This window comes from Pseudochaenichthys georgianus, chromosome 19 (assembly GCF_902827115.2).
Source record: "Pseudochaenichthys georgianus chromosome 19, fPseGeo1.2, whole genome shotgun sequence".
Lineage (NCBI taxonomy): Eukaryota > Metazoa > Chordata > Actinopteri > Perciformes > Channichthyidae > Pseudochaenichthys > Pseudochaenichthys georgianus.
This window is the reverse complement of record NC_047521.1, coordinates 1,812,533-1,839,760: the sequence shown is the minus strand read 5'-3', so window position 1 is coordinate 1,839,760 and position 27,228 is coordinate 1,812,533. Positions and strand designations below refer to the sequence as shown.

General features: G+C 39.0%; 1 long non-coding RNA gene across 2 annotated transcripts; it reads right to left on the bottom strand.

Moving 5' to 3' along the window:
* Window positions 1–24,134: 24,134 nt before the first annotated feature.
* Window positions 24,135–25,714, bottom strand: LOC139435820 (uncharacterized). Of its 2 annotated transcripts, XR_011645020.1 has the most exons (3): window positions 25,605–25,714; window positions 25,324–25,363; window positions 24,135–25,011 (listed from the first exon to the last, which is right to left on the bottom strand). It is a non-coding gene; the product is annotated as an uncharacterized lncRNA (long non-coding RNA). The 2 variants fall into 2 exon arrangements; XR_011645019.1 differs by having other exon boundaries at window positions 25,324–25,714.
* Between the last annotated feature and the right edge of the window lie 1,514 nt (window positions 25,715–27,228).

Genomic DNA, 27,228 nt, shown 5'->3' with positions numbered 1-27,228 from the left:
TGATTGTTTGTCTGAGTGTAAAATTTGTTCTTAAGTCCTAATTATCATATAAACATGTTTCAAAGGAGTACACGTTACAAGGCCGTGCGGGGGGGGGGCTGCCAGACCCAGAGGTCCTCAAAGTCAGCGAGGCATACAAGGACTTGTTGGAAACACATTAAATATATTTTTTGCATCTACTTTCTGGATATTGTACATCTGTTCATCTGTTATATTAAACTAGCATACTTAATATGCAGAGACTAATTGAAGTGTTTTAAATATGTATTTCCCCCCCCGATATAACATCAACCTATGTTTTGTAAAAGTGTATTAAATTAATCTGTAAAATGTTATCATATTGTGGATTTATTAAAATTATGTATTTTCCTTTGTTATGTATGTGTGGCGTTTGTTTTGAGGATATAATTCATTAGTACCTAAACATAGTATGGTATAACTGCTTTTTGTAATGAAATACACAATTGGTTTGGGAGCAAGAAATCTTTTAATCGTTGTTGCCCAGGCTTGCCGAATGAATGGAAACTTATCTCCCGATTATAACATTGTGTAACTTGCTGCATTTAAATACCGTCAAACTATGTGCAATATATACTTTATATACATATGCCATCTTTAATAACTGTAATATATATACTGGGCTGCTAAATCCTAAGAACTGCTACAGGATTTGATTTGTAGATTTGATTTGTTTTTTATCTGTATTTTTTGAAAATTATGTAACTTTATCTTTTTTTTTGCACATTGTTTATTATATTATAGTAATTTTTTAGCATATTGTTTATTATATTATAACTTAGTACTTTTTAACGCATGTAAGATATTCAACACTAAGCAATGTAGGCCGATTTTCTTACACGCTGGAAGACCAATCGCTTTTCTTTACCCCGAAATCCGCTCATTCTTGCTCTCGGTGTGACATAACAAGCTGTCAAAACTCTGTACTCAAACCGGAATTACTCAGTCTCACGGCATTTCGTGTTCACCATCACGATTTTTAATCTATTGATCAAGCGGCAAACTCTGGGGAAGAGCCGGGAAGCCAATACGGAAGTGCCACACACTGCAGTTCATATATTGGCCGATAGGCGATGGCTGCAGAAAGGAGCAATTTCCATAGACCCCCATGTTAAAATGCCCAACTTTACAGCGGAAAAAAACATGTTTTTCTCCCTGGCTCCATACATTTTATTATCGATACAGTTAGATTCCACCTTCATGATTATGGATCTGTGAGTGAATTGTTTTCTAACGCGACCCTTTTATTTATATTAGGTCTTAACGTTTTTGCATTAATTAGGGCGTGGTCACGTTGATGGACACGTACATGCCTCACTGTTCAGCTAACAGCAACTTGTCCACTCTGCTAGGCTACAACCATAGAGGCTACAACGTTAGTTAGTCATAGTACTGTACTTGACCCTTTAGCTTTAGCCGTGTTCGTGGGGTGATATACCAGACAATTAAGATGTCGTGCTGTGCGCTTGAATGTACTAACAGAACTTCCAAGAAGTCTACTCTCAGCTTTTTTCGGTGAGTAAAATGATAATATTATACATGTTAACCCCGTTAGCAGGTGTTTTGTGTGCTTGTTAGCTTAGCTTGTTATGTAGCTTATTAGCCAGCTAAGGATGTAACCCTTTATACGTGTGTATATATATATATATACAGTTTAGTTTATGATTCAGCCTTGGGTAAGACTTTTATAGTCTATGGCTATGACGCCCATAATGCTAAACGGGAGCAAATGTTTAAAAGGGGACCCAATTATCCCAGTGGTGGGATAACCGAAGCTAACCGGAGCCGTAGCTAGCCCTTTGCGGCTCCGTTAGCTTCGGCCAGCGGCGGAGCCCGGCGTTATAACTGGAGATCAAGGAATGCAGCGAAACGCGGACTTGGTTCGCCTGCAGCCCGCTATAGTATTAGCTAAAGAAATGATGTTGAACAAGTCTTATTAAGCTGAACATCGCCACAATTGTTCTGCTATGTATCGGTACTTATTTTATTTTATTAACGTGTGAATGACAAGCATTAAGAATAACAACAAATAGCTATTTATCTTGCATATTGTCCTCGTTTGATTATGAATGTAACGTTTATATAGTGGAACTACACTGTTTTATCAAAACCAAAGTGCCACGCAGTAACTTGGCAGGCATGTATTTCAGCAGGAAATGTGCAACCTAGATTACATTTACCAACACAGACTATATAGAAATATTTGTAAAAGTTGTTCATGCGTTATTAAGTGAATATGGCATTAACCCTCCTGTTGTCTTTGGGTCGGTTTTCATGTATTTTGAAATAAAGGTTTCCTTTAGGTGATCCAGACAGGCTGGACCAAGTGGGTGCTGAACATCCGGAGGAATTACATGGACCCCCAACGTTTCTTCTCGCCTGTGCAGTGAACACTTGAGAGTCATCCCTTCAGCACGGACTCATGGGTACAGATCCTTTTAAAAAAAAAAAAAATAACTTGGTTCCATTTGTGAGTGTAATGTTGTTACTAATTAAATACATGTTATACATCATACAATGCTAAATAATTGTTATGGCACAGCTTGCACATCAGTGATAAGTAATGTTCTTTTGATTTAAAGGCCAAATAAGATTTAGCCAGTTAAGTAAATAGAAACATAGAAATCGATTTTTTTTGCAAACCATCACATTTCTCTTCAATTTATGCAAAGACTCTTTATCATAGATAGAGAATTGCCATTTCCCCCACATACTCTATGTTAAAAACAGATGAATTATATTACCTTTTTTACATTATTTTAATAGCAACATTCATTCATCTGTTGTCATCTTATAACTTATTTATCTTAACAGCTATCACTGTAAACAAAAAATGATTTAAGTTAATTTTACTATACAATATTTATCTCTACATTCTGTTCGTGCATGTCTTATTATATTTACGTGTATATAGATTTCTGCCTGCACTAATTTATTATTCTTAATTTAATTTAGAATTATTGATTGTTTTATGTCTTATATAACTATGTTGCATTGTTGGAGGAGCTCGGGACAGATGATTTGCATTGCCATTCCTACAATGTAGCCTATGTGCATATGACATAAATCCTTTGAATCTGAATCTTGGAAACACGTAATTGTTGAATAGATTAACTGCATAGTTAACATGTTGGCCCTCTATTGTCTTTTATAATGCATTCTTACATTTAAAACAACATTATTCAAAAGAAAGTTGAATATCTACAGACCTCAAAAAGTTATTTTATATGTTTTTGTTTATTATTTTATTAGGGAAGGAGAAAAACACTGCAGTGCCCACCATTTTCTATTTCACCAATGGCAAAGAACAACAGCCTGGAAGGAAAAGCAGGGTGAGTAGCAATGACGAGGTAAGTGACACTCCTAGTTCGCCTGTTAACAGCAAGGAGAAGGAGGTTGCAGATGTCGACCATGGTAGTGGTGAAAACAGTCTTGCTGCTGATCAGAGCAATATCATTATGATACAAGGCACGCCTGAAGAAGCCTTTGTTGTTCCACATGTGGAGCATAATGACATTCAACAGTCAATGCTTGTGAGGAGGGTGTTGGTTTGGGCAGCAGCAGCCAACAAACAAAACAAATTGGAAAACAGGCAGACTCCGCCTCTGTTCACTCTTACACTTGGGCTTTAAACTAAGACGGGTCATACTGAATAGTTTGTGCACACATTTCTAACATGTGATCTTTCTTTCATGTAGGACGCTTGAGGGAAGTTGCAACGCCTCGGCCAATGGGATGTCTTCTCCACGTGAAGACATTGAAGGCATAATTTAAACTTGAGACAATTTCCAAAAGTGATGACTTGTATTGGCTTAGATAGTAATGGATTACATCGAACACGAATCAAGATCGTATAGAAAAAAATGAAAGTGTAATCCTTAGATACATAGGAAGAGATGTAATCGGATTAGTTTTACTTTTTTTAATAATAGGGAAACTCAGGATTACAATCTTATTCAAAACCTAAAAAGAGCATATATATGTAAAATGATCAAATGTATCTCTTCTCTGGAAGCGGTACTGTTCTGTAGGCAATACTAATTGTGAATCTATACACCTACTGCCTGAATCTGCTTTATGATATTATATTATACATTTTAAGTAAAAAAAAAATCATATTAATATTTCTTCTCTCCTGTGTTTATTTGCATTGCATTTGATATTGAGACATACAACCCACTGGCCAGAGACATCGCCACTGAGGATGTAGACTGGTTCAGGTCTGCACTGAGGGGCGCACAGTGTGGCATGGCATGGCTTCACCTGAGCCAGAGCCGCGGCCTCAACATCAGGCCATTGTCACCGTGCCGGAGCTGGTGAAGGGGCATGGGGGTCGGGGGCTTGAGGCAATTATTGCCTCAATGCGACTGAGCAGAGACCAGCAAGCTGCCATCCAGACAGCCACCGTAGGACAAATCCTCAGTGGCAGTTACATAGGCAGGGCAGGTTGACAGCCAGCAATGTTGGTGCTGTGCTGCGGTCGGGACTTTCATCCACTCCATGCGTGTCCCTCATGAAGAGGGTGCTTGGGGGGTACAACTTGGACAGAGTCATGGCTGTCAACTGGGGGGTTGTAAACGAGGCCAAAGGGGTGAAGGCTTTTGTGCAGGCCTATCGGATGACAGTGTTCGAGTCTGGTCTCTTTGTGAGTGAGTCGGGTGTTTTGGGAGCATCACCCAATGGACTTGTGCAGCCATCTGCCCTGCTGGAGGTGAAGTGTCCACACAGCCAGAGGAACATGACCATCGCGGAGGCAGTCCAGTTACCATCCTTCTGTCTCCGTGAGGAGGGTGGGTCATATATTCTCAAGGAGAATCACCCATACTGGCACCAGGTCCAAGGGCAGCTGCACATCACAGACCGGAGTCTCTGCTACTTTGTTGTGTGGACCACGAAGGAGGCGATCATCATCCCCATCCCCAAAGACCCTGCATGGCATGGAAATCTCCTCCTCCTGGAGAACTTCTACACCCAGCATATGCTCCCTGTGTTGGCCAGTAGAGAGGAGGACATTTAAATAAACATACTCTTAACACCCTCGGACTCTGCGTTGTGTTTCGTATGTGTGATGGGGTGTTATGCAGAGGGGAGGAAAACAGGACACAGCAGATTGGGATTGTGGTGGAGATGCTGAGCAGTTATTTAATTGTTGCATGTAATTATTATTATACTGCGTGTTTCTTAGTTATTCCATATTTTGCTGTAACATGGATCTGTATGTAACTCTATATTTACTTGTTATCTACCACACCTCCTTCTACATCATACACCATCATTATACATGATGGTGTATATAGGATATATATATATATTTGTATACATATCTGTAAATTATATAATTTAATTTATCGTATTTGGGATTGTTGGAAACGTCTTTTTGATCTCTGAGTAACTGAGTAAGATTGACAATAAAGTTGACTTTGAAAAATATATATATTCTTTATGAAAATAGTTGACTGTTGTCAAATGAATCCAAATGAAACGTTGGACTGAACTACAACTACGCCTTTAAATCTCTACGGACTGATTTTCAGTGGGATGGCAAGTTCCTATCTTTAAACATTTATTAGTTTTTTCTCAGAACAGATTTGATTTTCTGAAGTTAATTTAACTTTGTAAGGTCATTATTAAAAGGTACAATCAATTTGTTTAGGGTTGACTAAAATAATGAAAAACATTTCATTTGGATAATTTACTGACAGAATAAGAAACTCACCTGTTCCTTTTTATAAAGTGAAACAGTTGAAACGATAGATTTTAGTAAACTTAAAAACAACCTTCTCCAAAAGCTATCAAGGAATATACCGAATACTTGTTTTAGAACTTTATTACATATTTTTATATAGTTTGAATGATCCATAATTGACAGAAGCTTGTGTTTACACTGACCTGTTACTCATATATTAATGTCTTTGTAACTTCAGTAAACCACTACCTCACTAATTTCTTTCATTCATCACGGTTCAGTAAACTAAGTGATACATGAACCAGTTTGAAAACAGCTAAGCTCCCTTTCTCTTTTGTCCATACACTTGGCCCTTTCTCTTTTCCATGTGGAAAATGGCAGCTGCATATTCTGCTTTTCTCATCTGGCTCCCTGTCTGCTCGTCTACAATGAGAAAATTATATGATTAATTACTAATAATCATTTAAACCTGTTATTACCAATATTTCACAAATTCTTCATGTAAACTTAAGAGCACAGCTGTATGTTGAGTATGTCAACTTTGCTTGGTTCATCTTACTGGGGGGCAGCTATGCAGTTGAAGGCAGAATGAATTTATTATTGACTCAGAATGAAGCACAACTTCATGTCATACAATACATTGGCTTTATTTGTAATTGTGTAAAAAATATGAGCATTGATTAGCAAGCAGGACCTGCAGGAACAGAGAATGGTGATGGATGGAGCTGGGAAGAGAGAAGAATAAAGGAAACAGATCAACTTTATTATCGGATATTAAAAATTCAATTTCAAAACAAGTTGCCGCTCCTACAGTTTTCTAGTATGTAAAGATGATTTCACTGACCTATGCAAAATATCACACTCAATACATGTGTGTCTCTGGGGGGTGCATTGTGCTTTTGATGTATATAAATAATATACCATAACCAAATACTATTACGTACAGTGGAAATCAGGTTGCCAGAGCAGGTCAGTCCAGTGTGCATGTTCCTCAGGGTCTCAGCAGTTACAGGTGAGGTAAAGAAATAAAAGAGAAAAAGGTCAGTAACAACACTTTGAATAATATTATCTCTTTTAATAATTTCTCAGTAATCAACTACTGTCTTTCCAACAAACATATTGACTCACCCTCACTGTCATCACAATGAAACATGTCCAGAAGAATGTCATGCAAAGCTGCCTGCCTTCGACTCTCCCTGAACTGCCTGATCTTTTAATGTTCAATGTTAACCATTTGTGCAGATAGCATTAAGTAGAAAAGATCGCCGATGCTAATGTGCCGTTAGCCTACCTCCCGCCCCCTTAGCACCTGGCTACTCTTCAAATGTTTCACAAAATACTTACCATCATGACTACTCTTACTGTTTAACATGTTGGTTTACTTCATGTTAAGGCTAATACAAATGACAAGGCTAAGTAATGTAATGCTAACTAACGTGCTCGCTACTAGCTAGCAAAAACATGTATATTACCTGATATGTTTGGTCCAACGACTCCTGGTCCTTTCATCAGACGGGAAGCGATAGAACGAGCAAGTGGTATGATCACTTTTGTGATTCCAACCTGGTACAAAGCACACAGGCATCTTATAAAAGTGAATTTATTGGAGCAATCTTGGAGGGAATAAATCAGTTATGAGATCTTCTTCTTTGCTTTAATTGCGAGTCGCAACCAGTCTTTATCGCCTATGACATCACTTACGCGACCCAAAAAATGGGATTTGGGATTTGTAGTCTTTCTAGTTGCGTATTTTTCATAGTCTTATATTTCAACAGTTTTACGACAAACTGTGACTTTTTTTACATGGAAATGATTGTTTAAGATTGACAAACATCATATCTGTCATTCGTGGCACAATTCAAACGGGATCAAAAGATAACTTTTCTCTCTCCATTGACTTCAATGTATAATTTTCCGCTTCCGGGGTCCCATGGACCGGAAGTAGATGGGCGTGACTTCACCTCTCTATTCTCTAAATGAAAGGAAAGGAGGTTTCAAACTTCCTTTATAACCTCCTTTAGCTTAGGAACCACTGGACCTCCCTAACCGAAAGGAGAGGAGAAAATGCTGCCCCACAATGCATTGCAGCCGCAGCATTTGCCGTCACTCAACAGTCGGCCGTTCACGAAAACAACCGATTATGACGGAGAAATTATATCATGAAAGTTACGGTGCTTATTAAGCATTTTAAAACGTATGTGGTAAGTTGCCAAAGTGCTTTGTTTGAACGTTCATCAGTATTATAATCAAAGAGAAATATGAACGTTAGTTTTTACTGAAATGATCAAATAAAGTCAACATTTCACAAGTGTTTACTGAGCTGTTTGGGGTTTGTTCAACTTTTAAAAGATGGTTGAATGGTGATATACACAGTGATAGATGTTAAGGACTAACGTTTATAATAAATACATTTGTATTGATTTTAAGATCTTTTCATAGTTCATACAATCATACGTATTGGGATCATTTGTATTAATGTGGACCGGAGGGAGAGGGGACGAGCATAAGTTTCACTTTCCTTTTTTATTTCAATTCCAGCTTTGGTCATGAAGAATATTTCTCTTTGTCCACGTTCATAAAGCAAAGCAGCAGCATCAGAGCACGGTGCAGAGTCTCTAGATGAGTTTACAGTAGTCCCTCGTTCTTATTAAACATCCATGTTGTAGTCCGCTGTATAGAAAACTGTAGTTTCCATAGTTTCCCCACAGCAGCAGACGCACATTCAGGACGTCCGCTGGCGCATCATAAACACGTCGGATAGTGAAAGTGCATTTGGATTCTCTAAGTACCGCAGTCTCTTCTCCTAAGTCCTTTTGAATTATCCTATCCACTATCCCTTAACCCCGTGACGTTTCACTCAGAGGTCAAGGTGTCATAGTCTGCTCCATCATTCACCAGTAGTTTTCCATTCACCTGTCTCACCTGTTTTCCACACCCACTCGTTAACTCACTCTCTTTCTCTTCTGCGCCCATTAGCTTCTGCCAGTATTTAAACCGCACCTTACACACACTCTTTGCCATATTGTACTTTGCCTCATGCTTGTCTCTCCCGCGTTCAACACTAGATTGCCTACCCGGTTCCGACCCTGCCTGTCCCCGACCTGCCTGCTCTGCCTGTTTCCTGATCCTGCCTGTCCCTCGACTATCCTGCTGGCCTGTTATCCGACCCTGCCTGTATCCATGCTGACCGCCTCGCTTACTCCCTGACCCTCTGCCTGTCCCTGACTCACCTTCTGCCCGCTGTCCTCCGGTGCGTTATACTGCCCGGTTGGTATTCTCCGATCCAGTGGAATCTCCAATAAAGATATTACCAATTCTCCTTGGTTTCTCGAGTGCTGCATTTGGGTTCTCCTTAAGATTGTGACACAAGGAATAGGAGATAGGGTTAGAATTTAGGAGCTGATTTTTGGATTATCGGAACGCAACCGAATAGTCCATTTAGTTTAGGAACCTTCCTAACGGAGTGAAATGACCCGGAAGTTCCTCAGTGGCAGCCATGATAAGTGCCGTTCGAATTCTCTAGAATGATGAGAATGATAGGAAAGGAGGTTTCAAACTTCCTTTATAACCTCCTTTAGCTTAGGAACCACTGGACCTCCCTAACCGAAAGGAGAGGAGAAAATGCTGCCCCACAATGCCTTGCAGCCGCAGCATTTGCGTCACACAACAGTCGGCCGTTCACGGAAACAAACGATTATGACGGAGAAATTATATCATGAAAGTTACGGTGCTTATTAAGCATTTTAAAACGTATGTGGTAAGTTGCCAAAGTGCTTTGTTTTGAACGTTCATCAGTAGGGTTGGGTATCGTTTGAATTTCCACGATTGATTCCGATTCTACTTTTCGATTCCGGTTCTTAACGGTTCTCAATTCCGATTCTTTGAGGGGCAGGGTAAAAAAAATTATACATGCTTCTTCCACCAAAATAATTACATTTATTCGAGAAACTTTTAAACAGGTTAGTTTACAGTAATATTCACATTAATCAGTCTGTTTATATTCACTGCTATGTAACTGTAACCTGAGAACCATGAAGCTACAACAGTGCAACAGTCCAACTTTTAAAGGAAACCCCCCCCATTTAAAAACAGTTCTTGTTGACAAAAACAAGCATATCTGCTTCTCAGGCATACCGGGAAGAAATGTTTGAACATTTTAAAGTAAAATGCTTCAATCTGGTGCACACGCAGAATTACTAGAGACTAGATCTAGGGGGACAACTCTAAACACCCATATGAAAAAGATCGGTTTACATTTTAATAATTAAATAAGTATGTGAACATAACCAATAACCTACCATAGCCAATAACAAATACATGTAACGTATTTTATTTTTGTGTTCATTCATATCTTATTTTACTAATGCATATTTTTTTATCTCTCCAGTTTAAAACGACATATGTCTGGTTTACTATAGTATATATTGCAATGATTTCAAACCTGTTTTAGCCCAATAATTATCAAGGAGTGCCTTGGAAATATGTGTTTACATAAATTGTGATCAAAACGTTTGAGACCCACTGAGATAACTTAAACTAAAGTGAACTATCTAAACACTCAGAGTCCTTTACCTCACTGAGCTGAAGTTATCAACCTCTCAGTCTGACTGGAGAGGACTCTCCCTCCACATCATTGTAGAAACATATTCTTCTTCCGTTAGAGCAGCTAGTAAAGAAGCAAACAAGAGACAGAAGTATTTGAATTTTATCAGACACCGAATTTATAGCATTGAAAAGAATTACTTTGAAAATCATGTATCTGAATTTTTTTTGCTCCGAATTTACCTATTTGAAATAAACATTTTCAAATTCAGATCCCAAAAATTAAAGTGAAAAAAATTCGACGTCAAATATTTCGGTGTATAAAATTCGATGTCAAAAATTGCGATGCAGCATCATCCGGGCTACTCAGACAGGATAAGCAATCGAGCCCGAATGCAATCAAACCGACTTCTGGGGGACAGTGCGGTGATGAAGCCCAATGTAGGCGATGGATGCAGATGGGAGGAATTCCCGTAGACCAGGGGTCGGCAACAGGCGGACCGCGGTCCGGACCCAGACGCCGACGCCGACCTATATGGACCCGGACCTATAATCAATACATTAATAGGGGATTTCAATTTTGACGGGGCGATTCTATTTTAACCGCTGCCGACAGGGGGTGAAAGAGACAAGTGAGCGATACAGGGAGAAAAACACAGAAGAAAAGATGAGAGCGCGGCAGAGAGAAGCGGAGAGGAAAGTGAGAGAAGAGAATAATTAGCGATACAGGGAGAGAAGAGTGAACAGGCGAGTTAGCGGCAGACAGGGAGAGACAAATGATTACACATGGCGCTCTCCAAGAAGAGGAAAGTGGACAGTGAGAACAGAGCTTTTAACCCTGAGTGGACTCATTCGTGTTCATCCTGCCCACTGGGATCACAGAGCCAGTGTGTCTCATTTGTTCAGAGACCGTGGCGCTCATTAAAAGAGACAAAACGCCACTATGAGACAAAACACAAAGTGTTTGACCAAACATTCCCTCTCAAGTCAGAACTGAGGTCACACAAAATAAGCAGTCTCAGAGCCCGATATGATCAGTCCACCAAGATCAAAAACTAAATATGGTTCCAGGGCAGGCTAACCGAAGCTAACCAATGAGCACCTGCATGTGTGTGTGAGAATGGCCCTGACACCATTTGAGCCCAGATTTAAACTCCTGGCAGGACAAGCTCAATTCTCGCACTGAACAAAAAAAAGTGAGCAATGGACTGCAATATAAGAGGGAAAGAAAGAGAAACTTTAAAACTGTTCAATTGTTATGATGTGTAAAGACTGATATTGTTCTATAATCGTCTGAAACTGTTACTGCAAGTCATGATGTGAAACGGTTAACAAAGAAAAAGTGAAACTCAAGCTGCTGCTACACTTTATTTTATTTATCTAAAATTAAGCACTTTTAAGATGCACATATTTCAAAAGCTATTTTATTTATTTTCTCCTATTTTATTTTTAAATGCAGCCCGAGAGGAACATTACACATATCCACAGTATTTTACTGTATAACTGTATAGTACAATGTTAATTGACAATAAATGTTGTTGTTTTTGAATTGTACTTTCTTTATTTGATTGGCAGTCAGTTGTTGATTACATGCAGACGTTGATAAAGCTACAGGCTACTTCAATACATATCACACTAATTCATAAAGAAACTTAGACAGTTTGATGTTCCGGACCTTTGCATGGGGAGATTTTCTCTAACTGGACCTTATTGAACTTTAGTTGAATACCGCTGCCGGAGACCCTATATTAAAATGTCCAACTTAACATCAGAAAATGAACATGTTTCTAGCCTGGATCCACAAAAACAGGATTTATCTGCAGTTAAAACAGACCGTCCATGAATGCAGTTTCTTCGGTAAGTCAACCCTGCGTACTTTATGTTATGTTACTAGTGTTTTTATTAAGCTAACGTTAATGAATGTTTAGAGTTGGGTTAGCATTTGAGCAATCGTAGTTCCATCTGTGCTAATGATGCTATGCGTAGCATCCAAGAGTGTATAACATTAAGTGGGATGCTACTGTATACCAAAAGGCTTCTGTGCGAGGTTCCTAAAATAAGGTCATCCTTGTACGTTAGATAGTTAGTTTGCTAGTTAGGTTACTGTATGCATTGTTAAGGTTCGTTTAAATAGAGAACCGCAGTGACGCGTCCTAAAACCCGGAAGTAAACTTCTTCCGGTTCCTTCGTCAAAAAACCAATGCAATTTCTCCATAGGATTTTGGAAAATAGCTCGAAATAAGGTCTGTGGTTGACACACATTTAAGAGAGGGATCACATTTTGTTCAGCCGGATAATCTCCACATGTCTCCCCTACTTTTATAATTTTTGAATCATAAATCTAGTCGTCAGAAGCAAAAATGCTAACGTTATGCTATAAACGAACTACAAGCCAGTACAGCAGCAGGGTCGCACGACTTCAACGTCACGCCAACTTAAGATCGTTTCAACTGACTTGCACTGAAACTGCACTTTGAACACTTTAAATATATTAACATTTTAAACTGTATACCCCGTTTATCTAGGCCCTTTTTTTTGTGTTATGTATACATGTCACACTGTGGGAAACGATATTTCTGGATGTATAACACATGTAGAATTTTTGACAATAAAGCTGACTTTGACTTTCGCACGCTTGCATATTTTAACAAAGCTTTTAATTTTAGCCACACTGAATTTAACTAGAAGTCATGGCTGTCAATTACCAGTCTGATATCGTTTTACAAAGATGACAAGAAGAGTGTAGATAGAGGAGAGAACCACTACAAGTCAGGACACGTACAACAGTGCAGCCTAGATGAAGGTGTGCTTACCGGTGTTGTCAGGGCTAGCATGAGGGACAAGGTTTATAGTGTCGTTGAGTAGTCATAGCAAGAGTACCGTTAACCTAGAGTTAATTTATTCACATTAGTGACATTAATTCCCATCAACAAATCCATTTTATGTGTCACATGAAAGCCCCACTCATCTCCGTCATTTTCTCCCGGGTTGTTGTGATCACATGACTGACAAAGCCGTCCTCTGATAGGCCAGAAGTCGGTTTGATTGCATTAGGGCTTGATTGCTTATCCTGTCTGAGTAGCCCGGATGATACTGCATCGCAATTTTGGACATCGAATTTTATACACCGAATTTTTTGACGTCAAATTTTTTTCACTTGAATTTTGGGATCTGAATTTGAACATTCAAATTTTTTTCACTTGAATTTTTACATTTTTATTACACATAGGTAAATTCGGAGCAAAAACATTCAGATACATGATTTTCAAAGTAATTATTTTCAATGCTATAAATTCGGTGTCTAATAAAATTCAAATACTTCTGTCTCTTGTTTGCTTCCATACTGCTGTCTATTCTTTCACACACAGTGACGTCACGAGCTACCCACAATGCAACGCGGGCCATATATATATATATATATAAATACGCCATTTTCCTGGAGGTGCAAATATCCTGGAGGTGCAAATATAAACAGCTAGCTAACATAGCCAGGCAGAGCGCACTAGTTTTCTTTTCTGAATTAACGACCGAAGAAATCGCTGCATGTCTTCGGATTACATCTCTGGACTTGAGGGGTGTGCTCTAGGTCGTTACCAGCGTAAACTAGAGCTGTGTGGGTTGTCGGATTGCCCTTTACAGACTGCCTGCAGATGTATGGAAAAACGACCCTCGAAAGTGGCCTTCGTCGATTTTGGCTGCATCTATGTCTAATTTCTGGAAACACCAGGTGAATACCCCACTTGTTATGTCACAATAATATTATCATGCCATTGCATATATGTGGTATTTTAGAGTTGACTAGATATTGATTAAGGCAATAGACTATGATATTCAGTACAGAAAGCTTAGCAACACCTAGACGGTGTACGTCTAAAGCCTCGGCCTGCTTGCACCTCGCGTAAAATGGCGGATACCGGAAGTACGGTGTCGCCCTCGGCCCAATACCCGTATGTGAAAGAATGGGTAGAATGTCTGTACAATATGGGTAGGATGACCGGTCCAAGATGGCGGCCGTATTTCTTGCGCCCCAGCAGCCAATGCGGCGTCTACTCTTTATATGTCTATGTTCTTTGGCACAAGTCACACCTTATATATGCTGCTTCCCCTCCTCTCTCCTCGGTTCCCCTCCTCGGTCCTCCGCTCGCATCTCCTGTGGGCGGGACTAAGTCTCGAGGATAGGAGTCGAGGAGGACAAATTAGAGTATTGAGAAACCTCTAATGTACAGTTTATGCAAATCCACCAAAAATAACAGTCCAATGCTTCACTATTATTTAACAACTCTTTTTATTGCGTTCTTTTATTTGGGGTTAAGTACATTGTCAGAATAAGTGAGAAGTTAATGTAACTTCTGTTAGACAGCCATATGCCATACATTTTTGCATACATTCAAAGTCAATATTTATTCAGTATGATAGCTGTCTAACAGAAGTTAAATACATTTCTCACTTATTCTGACAATGTACTTAACCCTAAATAAAAGAACCCAATAAAAAGAGTTGTAAAATAATAGTGAAGTCACGTTGTAATAACAATAACTCATCTCTCTCTCGTTATATTTTTGAGCTTTGCTAAAAGCCACTGTTACAAGTGTCCATCTTGGGTTGCCGTCCGGAGTTGTCCAATATGGCGGACCATCTCGCACATGCGCAGTACCGATCGGGCAGGGGGACGGATCGGGTAGTGACAGTGACACTGAAGTTGCGGTCGGATAGTTTAAAAATCAGCTCCTAAATTCTAACCCTATCTCCTATTCCTTGACCTCTGAGTGAAACGTCATGGGGTTAAGGGATAGTGGATAGGAGAATTCAAAAGGACTTAGGAGAAGAGACTGCGGTACTTTAGAGAATCCGAATGCACTTTCACTATCCGACGTGTTTATGATACGCCAGCGGACGTCATTTTGTGCGTCTGCTGCTTTGGGGAAACTATGGAAACTACAGTTTTCTATACAGCGGACTACAACATGAATGTTTAATAAGAACGACGGACTCATGCACCATGCTCTGATGCTGTTGCTTTATGCTTTATGAACAGAGAAACATATTCTTCATGACCAAAGTTGGAATTGAAATAAAAAATGAGAGTGAAACTTATGCTCGTCACCCTCTCCCTCCGGTCCACATTAATACAAATGATCCCAATATGTATGATTGTATGAACTATGAAAATATCTTAAAATCAATACAAATGTATTTATTCTAAACGTTAGTCCTTAACATCTATCACTGTGTACATCACCATTGAAATATCTTTTAAAAGTTGAACAAACCCCACACAGCTCAGTGAAATGTTGACTTTATTTGATCATTTCAGTAAAAACTAACGTTCATATTTCTCTTTTTGATTATAATACTGATGAACGTTCAGAACAAAGCACTTTGGCAACTTACCACATACGTTTTAAAATGCTTAATAAGCACCGTAACTTTCATGATATCATTTCTCCGTCATAATCGGTTGTTTTCGTGAACGGCCGACTGTTGAGTGACGGCAAATGCTGCGGCTGCAATGCATTGTGGGGCAGCATTTTCTCCTCTCCTTTCGGTTAGGGAGGTCCAGTGGTTCCTAAGCTAAAGGAGGTTATAAAGGAAGTTTGAAACCTCCTTTCCTATCATTCTAGAGAATTCGAACAGCACTTATCATGGCTGTCACTGAGGGACTTCCGGGTCATTTCACTCCGTAAGGAAGGTTCCTAAGCTTAATGGACTATTCGACTTCAGCCCGAGTTTTCCGATTCTCTGTAGCCTCATCCCCTCCTCGACACCTCTCTTCCCCTCCTCCGGGACTTGACCCGGAAATCGATCAAGACACGCCATTTGTAGAATCTGGAGAACCACAGAACGGCCGGTCGTCAAGGGCCGTTGACGGCCGGCCGGTGTAGATACCAGATGTGTTCGGGGTACCAGATATGGTCGAGTGTATTTCCGTCGCAAACGTCATCCGTCATATCCGTCTACTCACCTCCCTCTGCTCCCAGCGCTCTGCTGCCACACACCGGCCGTCTGCGGAACTGCAGCCGGAGGAACTCGGTACAGCTTGTTATGGGTGTGTACTTGTGCACATAAATAATGTTTCTAATTATTTACAATTAAAAAATATATATATTCTGCGTTACTTTAGCCAACACTGTTATAAAGCCACGAGATTAGATAATTACGAAATGTGTAGATAGAATACATATCTTTCAGGTTGTTATTTTGTCATTGTTTAATGTTTTATTTACCTTTTAGTATTTTATATAGTAATCTGAACTTTGGAGAGGAGTTGGGAGACACACGACACATCAAATCACATCTACAGATCAAGTTGAAGCTAATGGAAGTACTACTAGCGTGAACATGTTTGTGAAAACGTGTGCAAAGTCTCCAAAAAATCCTAAAAATAAGCTCATATTTGAATTCCCCATAAAAACAACATCATTCAGTAAAAACAAGCCCCACTGATCATCTGCTCCCTGATCTCTCTGCGAATTGAAAGTACTTATTGCCGGAGATCGCATGCTGTGGTTTTATTAAATGTGCCAAGTGCTAGGACTGTCCTTAGGGAAGAAAGCTTTTAGATGTGCAGCTCCACTAACATGGAACAGTCTGCAAAAAGAATGGAAAATTACCAAGCTAGTACCACTACATGTTTTTAAAGCTTGGTTGGATGCTACACAGTCAGATGCTGTTGGTACCTGTACATGTGGATAGATGAGGGACAGAGAGTTGAGCTGCTGGAAGAACCATCTCAACTGGCACAGGTGCAGGGCAAGAGCAAGAGGTGGGTGAGAATTATCCCTTGAACTCAGTGGTGTTTTCTCCTGGAGGCCAAGGGCCTGGTTTCCCCTGAATTTTGGATTGTAGTTATAATTTTAATAAATATATAAAAACACTTCGTTTAGTTTCGGTAATTATTCTGCCGGCCCATCTCTCCTCCATTCTCATTGAGTATTTTACAAAGAGTGAAACAGCGCCCCTCTAGATGTTATGGTGAAACAGTAGATTGCACTCTGTTGCGAGAGGAGGCAAGCCGAAAATTGGCTTCCCTTGGTGAAAAAAAATTGAGGGATTGACCAATCAGATGAGGCTCACGTCATACCTCACAATCCAATCAAATCGCATCAACTTCAGTTCGTACTGTATCACTCATATATATGGTATCACCGCCCTTAAAAAGTAGCAAGCAACTGAAGCAAGTGCAATGGGCTAGTTGCACAAGATGGCGTATATCAACTTCCGGCGGCTGGGTGTGCGGTTGTAAACTTCCGGTCTACAGTAGAGCGGTAGAGGGAAGAGCGATAGATAGCGAGAGAGATAGCGTATAGATATTATATAGGCACTATTTTAAACTCGATGTCTCCAAGACCTACCGAAGGTTAACATCAGTGATGTACATCGGCTGGTACAAGCGGCAGGCTCAGCCCCGAGGAGCAAAAGAGAAAAGGGGTTCAAGATGTAGCTACATATCCAGCTACGTCGACAATTATGAAGGTAAGTGACAAGCAAAGCTGTAGTTACTGGCTAACTTTGACAAATTGACAGTCTTGATACAGTGTAAAGCGTTTTAATGATGTACTACGTTTTTTTGGATAACATGAATGATATCCAATTCTCCACAGTTTCAAACAAAGATCTACCTTCAGGGAGAGTGAGCATCAGGGCTAGCTGTTACAGGTCCATGAGAAAGCATGAAAAGCCTCACGAATCTCAGAGTAGGGAGGAAAATAAAAGTGTTAATCGGTTCAAAGCCTCAATCAGGTTCATGTTCTGGGGTTTTGATGTGGCTAGAGTAGGTAACCTGTGATTTAGGATTCAAATAAGCCCAGCTAGCTGACGTGTTGCAACAGATTACATAGTGACAATACATTTGCTCACATCAACTGGTAGCTAGCTATGTGTGTGTAGCATGAAGGGGCTACAGATTTATTTTCGTTTGGAAACCCTCTCGTGTAAAATGATAAATACATTAGCTAAACCCAAACTTAGCTTTCATCAAAGATTCTTAATGAGGTTGAAAACCGTCTCTGCTTTCATGGAAACCCCAGAAACTGGTTGTGCCGGCTGCTGTTCTTTACTGAATGGTTAGTATAATCCATGTAGGGTCCAATTATTTGTATTGGCCAGTGTTAGGTAAGTGCTGGTTTTGTACCCTACATCTATGTTAAGCTGTTCAACGTTCTACTGACACTATTTTATGTAGTTATAATATAAGATAATACATGGAGAGCTGAGACTATACAAGCGTATCTGTTTGAATGTCCTTAAATGACAGTATTCCAAACAGCAGAACTTCTGTGTATGTGATGTGACTGACAACCTGACATGGTTTAGCCTTTTCCCACACCTACTACTACTGATCAGCCTGCTCTCAGCTTTCTCATTTGTCTGTGTTGTGTTGAAGCAGTGTCCTAAATGTAAAACGACTGACATTTTGTTTTAAGAACTGTTCACTTGTCGAGATTGCAGTGGCAAAGTGTTCCTGTGTAGCTGGAACAGCCCTCTGCAACCACAATGTTGCACTGCTGTTCCAGAGCGCACACTACTCCACACTCAACCTGGCTGCTGTCCCCCTGTCCTCAGCGGCACTGAAACAGAGCAGCGATGGCACAAGCCAAGAACCATGGTAAGTACAGTATGTGTTCACAACCAATCCACCGTTTAATGAGTATTTCCTTTGTGCCAAGAGCTGATCTAGTATATTGCATCGACAACCTTTTCAATTAATTTGACAATTATTTTGTGTAATTAATAGGGTGTGAAACCAGGCAGAGTGAGTGACATGGTGTTCACTTCCACTAAGCCAAAGCAGTTTACAGTTGCTGACGGTGTAAGGTAATATCTATTGTCCTAAGTAATTGTATGTAGCCTGCTACAACTTTGTGATTGTTGTCTGAGTGTAAAATTGTTCTTAAAGTCCTAATTATCATATAAACATGTTCAAAGGAGTACACGTTACAAGGCCGTGCGGGGGGGGGGCTGCCAGACCCAGATGTCCTCAAAGTCAGCGAGGCATACAAGGACTTGTTGGAAACACATTAAATATATTTTTTGCATCTACTTTCTGGATATTGTACATCTGTTCATCTGTTATATAAACTAGCATTACTTAATATGCAGAGACTAATTGAAGTGTTTAAATATGTATTTCCCCCCCCGATATAACATCAACCTATGTTTTGTAAAAGTGTATTAAATTAATCTGTAAAATGTTATCATATTGTGGATTTATTAAATTATGTATTTTCCTTTGTTATGTATGTGTGCGTTTGTTTTGAGGATATAATTCATTAGTACCTAAACATAGTATGGTATAACTGCTTTTTGTAATGAAATACACAATTGGTTTGGGAGCAAGAAATCTTTTAATCGTTGTTGCCCAGGCTTGCCGAAATGAATGGAAACTTATCTCCCGATTATAACATTGTGTAACTTGCTGCATTTAAATACCGTCAAACTATGTGCAATATATACTTTATATACATATGCCATCTTTAATAACTGTAATATATATACTGGGCTGCTAAATCCTAAGAACTGCTACAGGATTTGATTTGTAGATTTGATTTGTTTTTTATCTGTATTTTTGAAAATTATGTAACTTTATCTTTTTTTTTGCACATTGTTTATTATATTATAGTAATTTTTAGCATATTGTTTATTATATTATAACTTAGTACTTTTTAACGCATGTAAGATATTCAACACTAAGCAATGTAGTGCCGATTTTCTTACACGCTGGAAGACCAATCGCTTTTCTTTACCCCGAAATCCGCTCATTCTTGCTCTCGGTGTGACATAACAAGCTGTCAAAACTCTGTACTCAAACCGGAATTACTCAGTCTCACGGCATTTCGTGTTCACCATCACGATTTTTAATCTATTGATCAAGCGGCAAACTCTGGGGAAGAGCCGGGAAGCCAATACGGAAGTGCCACACACTGCAGTTCATATATTGGCCGATAGGCGATGGCTGCAGAAAGGAGCAATTTCCATAGACCCCCATGTTAAAATGCCCAACTTTACAGCGGAAAAAAACATGTTTTTCTCCCTGGCTCCATACATTTTATTATCGATACAGTTAGATTCCACCTTCATGATTATGGATCTGTGAGTGAATTGTTTTCTAACGCGACCCTTTTATTTATATTAGGTCTTAACGTTTTTGCATTAATTAGGGCGTGGTCACGTTGATGGACACGTACATGCCTCACTGTCAGCTAACAGCAACTTGTCCACTCTGCTAGGCTACAACCATAGAGGCTACAACGTTAGTTAGTCATAGTACTGTACTTGACCCTTTAGCTTTAGCCGTGTTCGTGGGTGATATACCAGACAATTAAGATGTCGTGCTGTGCGCTTGAATGTACTAACAGAACTTCCAAGAAGTCTACTCTCAGCTTTTTTCGGTGAGTAAAATGATAATATTATACATGTTAACCCCGTTAGCAGGTGTTTGTGTGCTTGTTAGCTTAGCTTGTTATGTAGCTTATTAGCCAGCTAAGGATGTAACCCTTTATACGTGTGTATATATATATATATACAGTTTAGTTTATGATTCAGCCTTGGGTAAGACTTTTATAGTCTATGGCTATGACGCCCATAATGCTAAACGGGAGCAAATGTTAAAAGGGGACCCAATTATCCCAGTGGTGGGATAACCGAAGCTAACCGGAGCCGTAGCTAGCCCTTTGCGGCTCCGTTAGCTTCGGCCAGCGGCGGAGCCCGGCGTTATAACTGGAGATCAAGGAATGCAGCGAAACGCGGACTTGGTTCGCCTGCAGCCCGCTATAGTATTAGCTAAAGAAATGATGTTGAACAAGTCTTATTAAGCTGAACATCGCCACAATTGTTCTGCTATGTATCGGTACTTATTTTATTTTATTAACGTGTGAATGACAAGCATTAAGAATAACAACAAATAGCTATTTATCTTGCATATTGTCTCGTTTGATTATGAATGTAACGTTTATATAGTGGAACTACACTGTTTTATCAAAACCAAAGTGCCACGCAGTAACTTGGCAGGCATGTATTTCAGCAGGAAATGTGCAACCTAGATTACATTTACCAACACAGACTATATAGAAATATTTGTAAAAGTTGTTCATGCGTTATTAAGTGAATATGGCATTAACCCTCCTGTTGTCTTTGGGTCGGTTTTCATGTATTTTTGAATAAAGGTTTCCTTTAGGTGATCCAGACAGGCTGGACCAGTGGGTGCTGAACATCCGGAGGAATACATGGACCCCCAACGTTTCTTCTCGCCTGTGCAGTGAACACTTTGAGAGTCATCCCTTCAGCACGGACTCATGGGTACAGATCCTTTTAAAAAAAAAAAAAATAACTTGGTTCCATTTGTGAGTGTAAATTGTTGTTACTAATTAAATACATGTTATACATCATACAATGCTAAATAATTGTTATGGCACAGCTTGCACATCAGTGATAAGTAATGTTCTTTTGATTAAAGGCCAAATTAAGATTTAGCCAGTTAAGTAAAGAAACATAGAAATCGATTTTTTTGCAAACCATCACATTTCTCTTCAATTTATGCAAAGACTCTTTATCATAGATAGAGAATTGCCATTTCCCCCCACATACTCTATGTTAAAAACAGATGAATTATATTACCTTTTTTTACATTATTTTAATAGCAACATTCATTCATCTGTTGTCATCTTATAACTTATTTATCTTAACAGCTATCACTGTAAACAAAAAAATGATTTAAGTTAATTTTACTATACAATATTTATCTCTACATTCTGTTCTTGCATGTCTTATTATATTTACGTGTATATAGATTTCTGCCTGCACTAATTTATTATTCTTAATTTAATTTAGAATTTATTTGATTGTTTTATGTCTTATATAACTATGTTGCATTGTTGGAGGAGCTCGGGACAGATGATTTGCATTGCCATTCCTACAATGTAGCCTATGTGCATATGACATAAATCCTTTGAATCTGAATCTTGGAAACACGTAATTGTTGAATAGATTAACTGCATAGTTAACATGTTGGCCCTCTATTGTCTTTTATAATGCATTCTTACATTTAAAACAACATTATTCAAAAGAAAGTTGAATATCTACAGACCTCAAAAAGTTATTTTATATGTTTTTGTTTATTATTTTTATTAGGGAAGGAGAAAAACACTGCAGTGCCCACCATTTTCTATTTCACCAATGGCAAAGAACAACAGCCTGGAAGGAAAAGCAGGGTGAGTAGCAATGACGAGGTAAGTGACACTCCTAGTTCGCCTGTTAACAGCAAGGAGAAGGAGGTTGCAGATGTCGACCATGGTAGTGGTGAAAACAGTCTTGCTGCTGATCAGAGCAATATCATTATGATACAAGGCACGCCTGAAGAAGCCTTTGTTGTTCCACATGTGGAGCATAATGACATTTCAACAGTCAATGCTTGTGAGGAGGGTGTTGGTTTGGGCAGCAGCAGCCAACAAACAAAACAAATTGGAAAACAGGCAGACTCCGCCTCTGTTCACTCTTACACTTGGGCTTTAAACTAAGACGGGTCATACTGAATAGTTTGTGCACACATTTCTAACATGTGATCTTTCTTTCATGTAGGACGCTTGAGGGAAGTTGCAACGCCTCGGCCAATGGGATGTCTTCTCCACGTGAAAGACATTGAAGGCATAATTTATAACTTGAGACAATTTTCCAAAAGTGATGACTTGTATTGGCTTAGATAGTAATGGATTACATCGAACACGAATCAAGATCGTATAGAAAAAAATGAAAGTGTAATCCTTAGATACATAGGAAGAGATGTAATCGGATTAGTTTTACTTTTTTTAATAATAGGGAAACTCAGGATTACAATCTTATTCAAAACCTAAAAAGAGCATATATATGTAAAATGATCAAATTGTATCTCTTCTCTGGAAGCGGTACTGTTCTGTAGGCTAATACTAATTGTGAATCTATACACCTACTGCCTGAATCTGCTTTATGATATTATATTATACATTTTAAGTAAAAAAAATCATATTAATATTTCTTCTCTCCTGTGTTTATTTGCATTGCATTTGATATTGAGGTAATCCAAAACAAAAATAAAGTTATCACGTTACATTACTTTTATATCTTGATACTCACATGAAGTTACTGGTTGTGTTTTTGGCAAGTAGCCCTCCCAACCCTGTACATAAGTTATATCATTTGAATTACTGATACAGTTGTTGCACATCTTTAATTTATTTTCTCGTGTACTTAAGTCATAAAATGATTCGAAACCTTTACTTTTCATAAAATGCAAGATGTAACTTTCAATGTGGCTTTATCACATTTTCAATGTAAATAGATCTGATTAAATAAAGAGTAAAAGCACAATCTTAAATGTTGACAGTTATCATTTGCCTATGCTTATTGTTAATGTAGTGGTGTTATAAACAAAATGTTGTCCTAAAGGAAATTAAGATGTTTTTTATTTGTTGACAAAAGATTTAAAGTAGATGCTCACAACATGTGGGAACATTTATGGAGAAAAATGTTTCTATTGTAAAACAAATATTTATCTGCATACTGAACAAAACTCTCTAAAAGGTATTATCTTCTGTGACGGTACGACCCTGTAGGGATTGTGGGTATTTCACTTCATAATTACATTCTATGGTAGGCTTATGACATTGATGCCAAAATACATGGGACTAGGGGAGACCTTCTTGTTGTTTGTATTGTCATGATAAATGACAGCGTAGTATTCATTGTCAAGATTTGTGTTTTTAAACTTGGGACTCTTTTCAGACTGCTCCGGCTTGGGAAAAGATTTGAGCCTTAATGTGTAATGTTTTCTGTATTGTATGGTAAGCTTATCCTTTCATTTGATAGTCCCATTTGGATGTGATAGCTAACATTTTCAGTAAGCAGTAGACAAAAGAAGTGAAAATATGAATGTAATTTATTTTCAATATTTACATAAATACATAATTATTTTAACAAATCAAATAACAAAAAACATCATAACAAATACAAAATAAAAGGTTTGACAGACAGCCATGCCCAGCATGGGCCTGGAGAGCTGCAGAGTCCAATGGGGGTAAGAGGGGGGGGTGGGATGTGGGGAAGAGGAAGAGCAGCCATGTTAACAGTGTTATGGCTACAGATGTAATATCTAACTCAACATTAGCCATGACAGTCTGGGCTTAGCAAGGGCCTTAGAATACATACTCTAAAGGCCAAATCCAAAGACAGTGATACTGACATTTTAGCAGTTCACAGTCTTTGGGGGTGGTCTTTCAGGCAATTGGCTGGTGACTTAAAAAAAATATAATTTCCCCTAGGGGTGAAATGAACTCCATCTCGCAAAAACAGCCCAGGACTGTCATGTCTAATGTTGGAGTGGTCAACAATGGCACCATTTAGGCTATGAACAAAAGTAGCCATAACACTGTTAACAAACTTCCGGGCCTTGTCAATTTTGACAGGATTTGCACCAGCCCTCCACCGGCGCCTCTGGGAGAGCATGATCTTCAAGCCAGGGTGCCGATGGTGAAGCTGGTCCAGGTCCTCCTTCATCTGGTTCAGCAACTGAACACTGGGCACATCCCCCAAGTCATTGCCACCACAGTGGATGAGGAGGACATCCGGGACTGCTCTTCCTCGCGGGGAGTAGGAAAAGAAAGGGAGGACACCTCTCCAGCGCAGTTCACCCCAACCGAACCAGCACACCCTCAGGTCGAGGCCAAGGTTGCTGCTGATGGTCTCTGTAGCTCTCTGGGCTCCACGCCGGACATAGCTCCCGATTATCCATACAGTCACTATGGGAGGAAAATAAATGAGAGTAACAAATGCTTCAGATCATGAGGAATATCAAATAAAGTGTTGCTCATTTTGTTCCTTTGACAATAACATACAAAATAACTATGAAATCACACCTGTATGGTTAAAAGTAACAAGAGAGCAAAACCTCAAAAAACAGATTAACAGCACACAGTTTATATATATATATATATATTTATATACTGTGTGCTGTTTATCTACAATTGTGCATACATGTATATGTATAGTATGTTTGTGTGTAATGTCAACCATCTGAAGTCCTGTAAAGTAAGCCAGGACCATCAATTTACAGGTTGTGCAGTTTGGCGTGGATCTTCTTTTTTCTTAATTCTGAAATAAATAAAAATGTTTTAATCAATATAAAAGCACCTTTCTTTTTCTACAGTCATATTTCATTAATCACATTTAATTCACGCAACACTGGCCATATCTCTGCTAGTTTACAAAGTTTAGTTACAAATGACATTTATATTAGAAAAACGGTGAAGCACTTAAAAAACAATTGTATAGTGTAGGTTCAAGAACCTTTAAATCAAAAGGACAAGTTTTGTAAAGTTACAGGGTATCTTACCTTCAGAATATGCCGGGAACGAGGAGCAGTGACCGCAAGCTGGGTTGTTAGCATAGGTTGTTAGCTTAATACTGAATAGAGCATGTTAGCTTAGCTTCTTAGCCTGAGCTAGGTCTGGATCGTCACGCTCGGTGGCAGCAGGTCCCGCCCTGTCCCACCTCGGCTCCGCCTCAGCACCGCCTCTTTGCCCTTATTTGGAGCAGGCGGGAGAAGGCGGGAGTTAGACTCTGACGTCGCTGTCGAGCCGTTAGTGGCCGACTCCGCCTACTAAGGGCTTCACGGCAACTCTGCAGAATCCTATGGGTGACGTCACGGACCCTACGTCCATTTATATATACAGTCTATGCTATTGATTCGTGTTCACCATCACGATTTGCCCCTTTTTTTCGTGTTGCACAGCACGATTTTAAAATCAATGTATTTCTACTGGTAATGTGTTTCGTGCCTGCAGACTGCAGCACGTCTTTTTCTCCGGTCGGGTCGTGGAAGACCGGAAGCTGTGTGGTTCATAAAAACATGTTCTTACTCAATATCAAGCCACAGTTATTGCTTTTATTTTAAATCGTATAATTTCGGACTTTTGTTGTCGTCTGTGAGGAAAATAAATGGGGCTCAGAGCCTCAGGATACTGAAATCTGTATTTTTTTAAATCTTTTTTTCCTTCTAATTTGTTATTCTTTTCAAAATAACACACTGTTATTTACTCACCAATAACACACAATTATCCTTGCTTTTATTTATTGGTTTAATTCCATAATCTCGGGCTTTTTTGGCGTCCGTCAGGAACTGAATTTCAAAATAAATATAACAGGAAACAGACGTAGGCATTTCGAGCGATTACCCAAGATCCTCAGCTATGGTTTTAAGCTCACTGATTGGATGTGTTAGCCGCAATGCATGCTGGGATTTGGTGTTTATATTATATGAAATATATAATACTTAATTCCGAGTGCTCTTGCTTTTCTCTTTGAAAGTCATCACATAACGGCATTGTAATACACGGTTCGGCTGCATTACATACTACAGATCTGCCGTAGTTATTTATTTAGAGAGCCCTGATGAGAAGACCTTTGGAAAAACTGGAAGAAATGGCGCCGAAACTGAATACTTGACGTGGATCATAAATATATCAACAATTAAACAACATCTTCAATTTCTCTTCACACAATACGTCTCCTTGCAGTATCAACACTAATTCGGCTGACTTTTACATTTGATCTAATTCATAGATAGGTTATATTTACACCATAAAGGTGCACAGCTGATAAAAAAGGACTGTAGTTTTCAAAGATATTACTGATTTTCTTTGAATGTAAGAATGTAAATACTGAGTCTGAAATAGTATAGCAATATGCTGTACAATGATGTGAAAGCATGCATAAAACTATACATCTTCAGATGTTGTACATACACACTAATAATACAAAGTTATTATGGCTGTGTGCACCTTGTGTGCACCTCCTAGTGGTTAAAGCACGTTATTGAATTATTGTTTGTATGTGTTATATTTGATTAAAAAAAATATTAAGAGTACATACTTTCATGGGGGAAAGTATAAATATAGAAATATAGAATATACAAAATCAAGAAGATACTATAAGTGATCTCTACAATAAAACAGTTT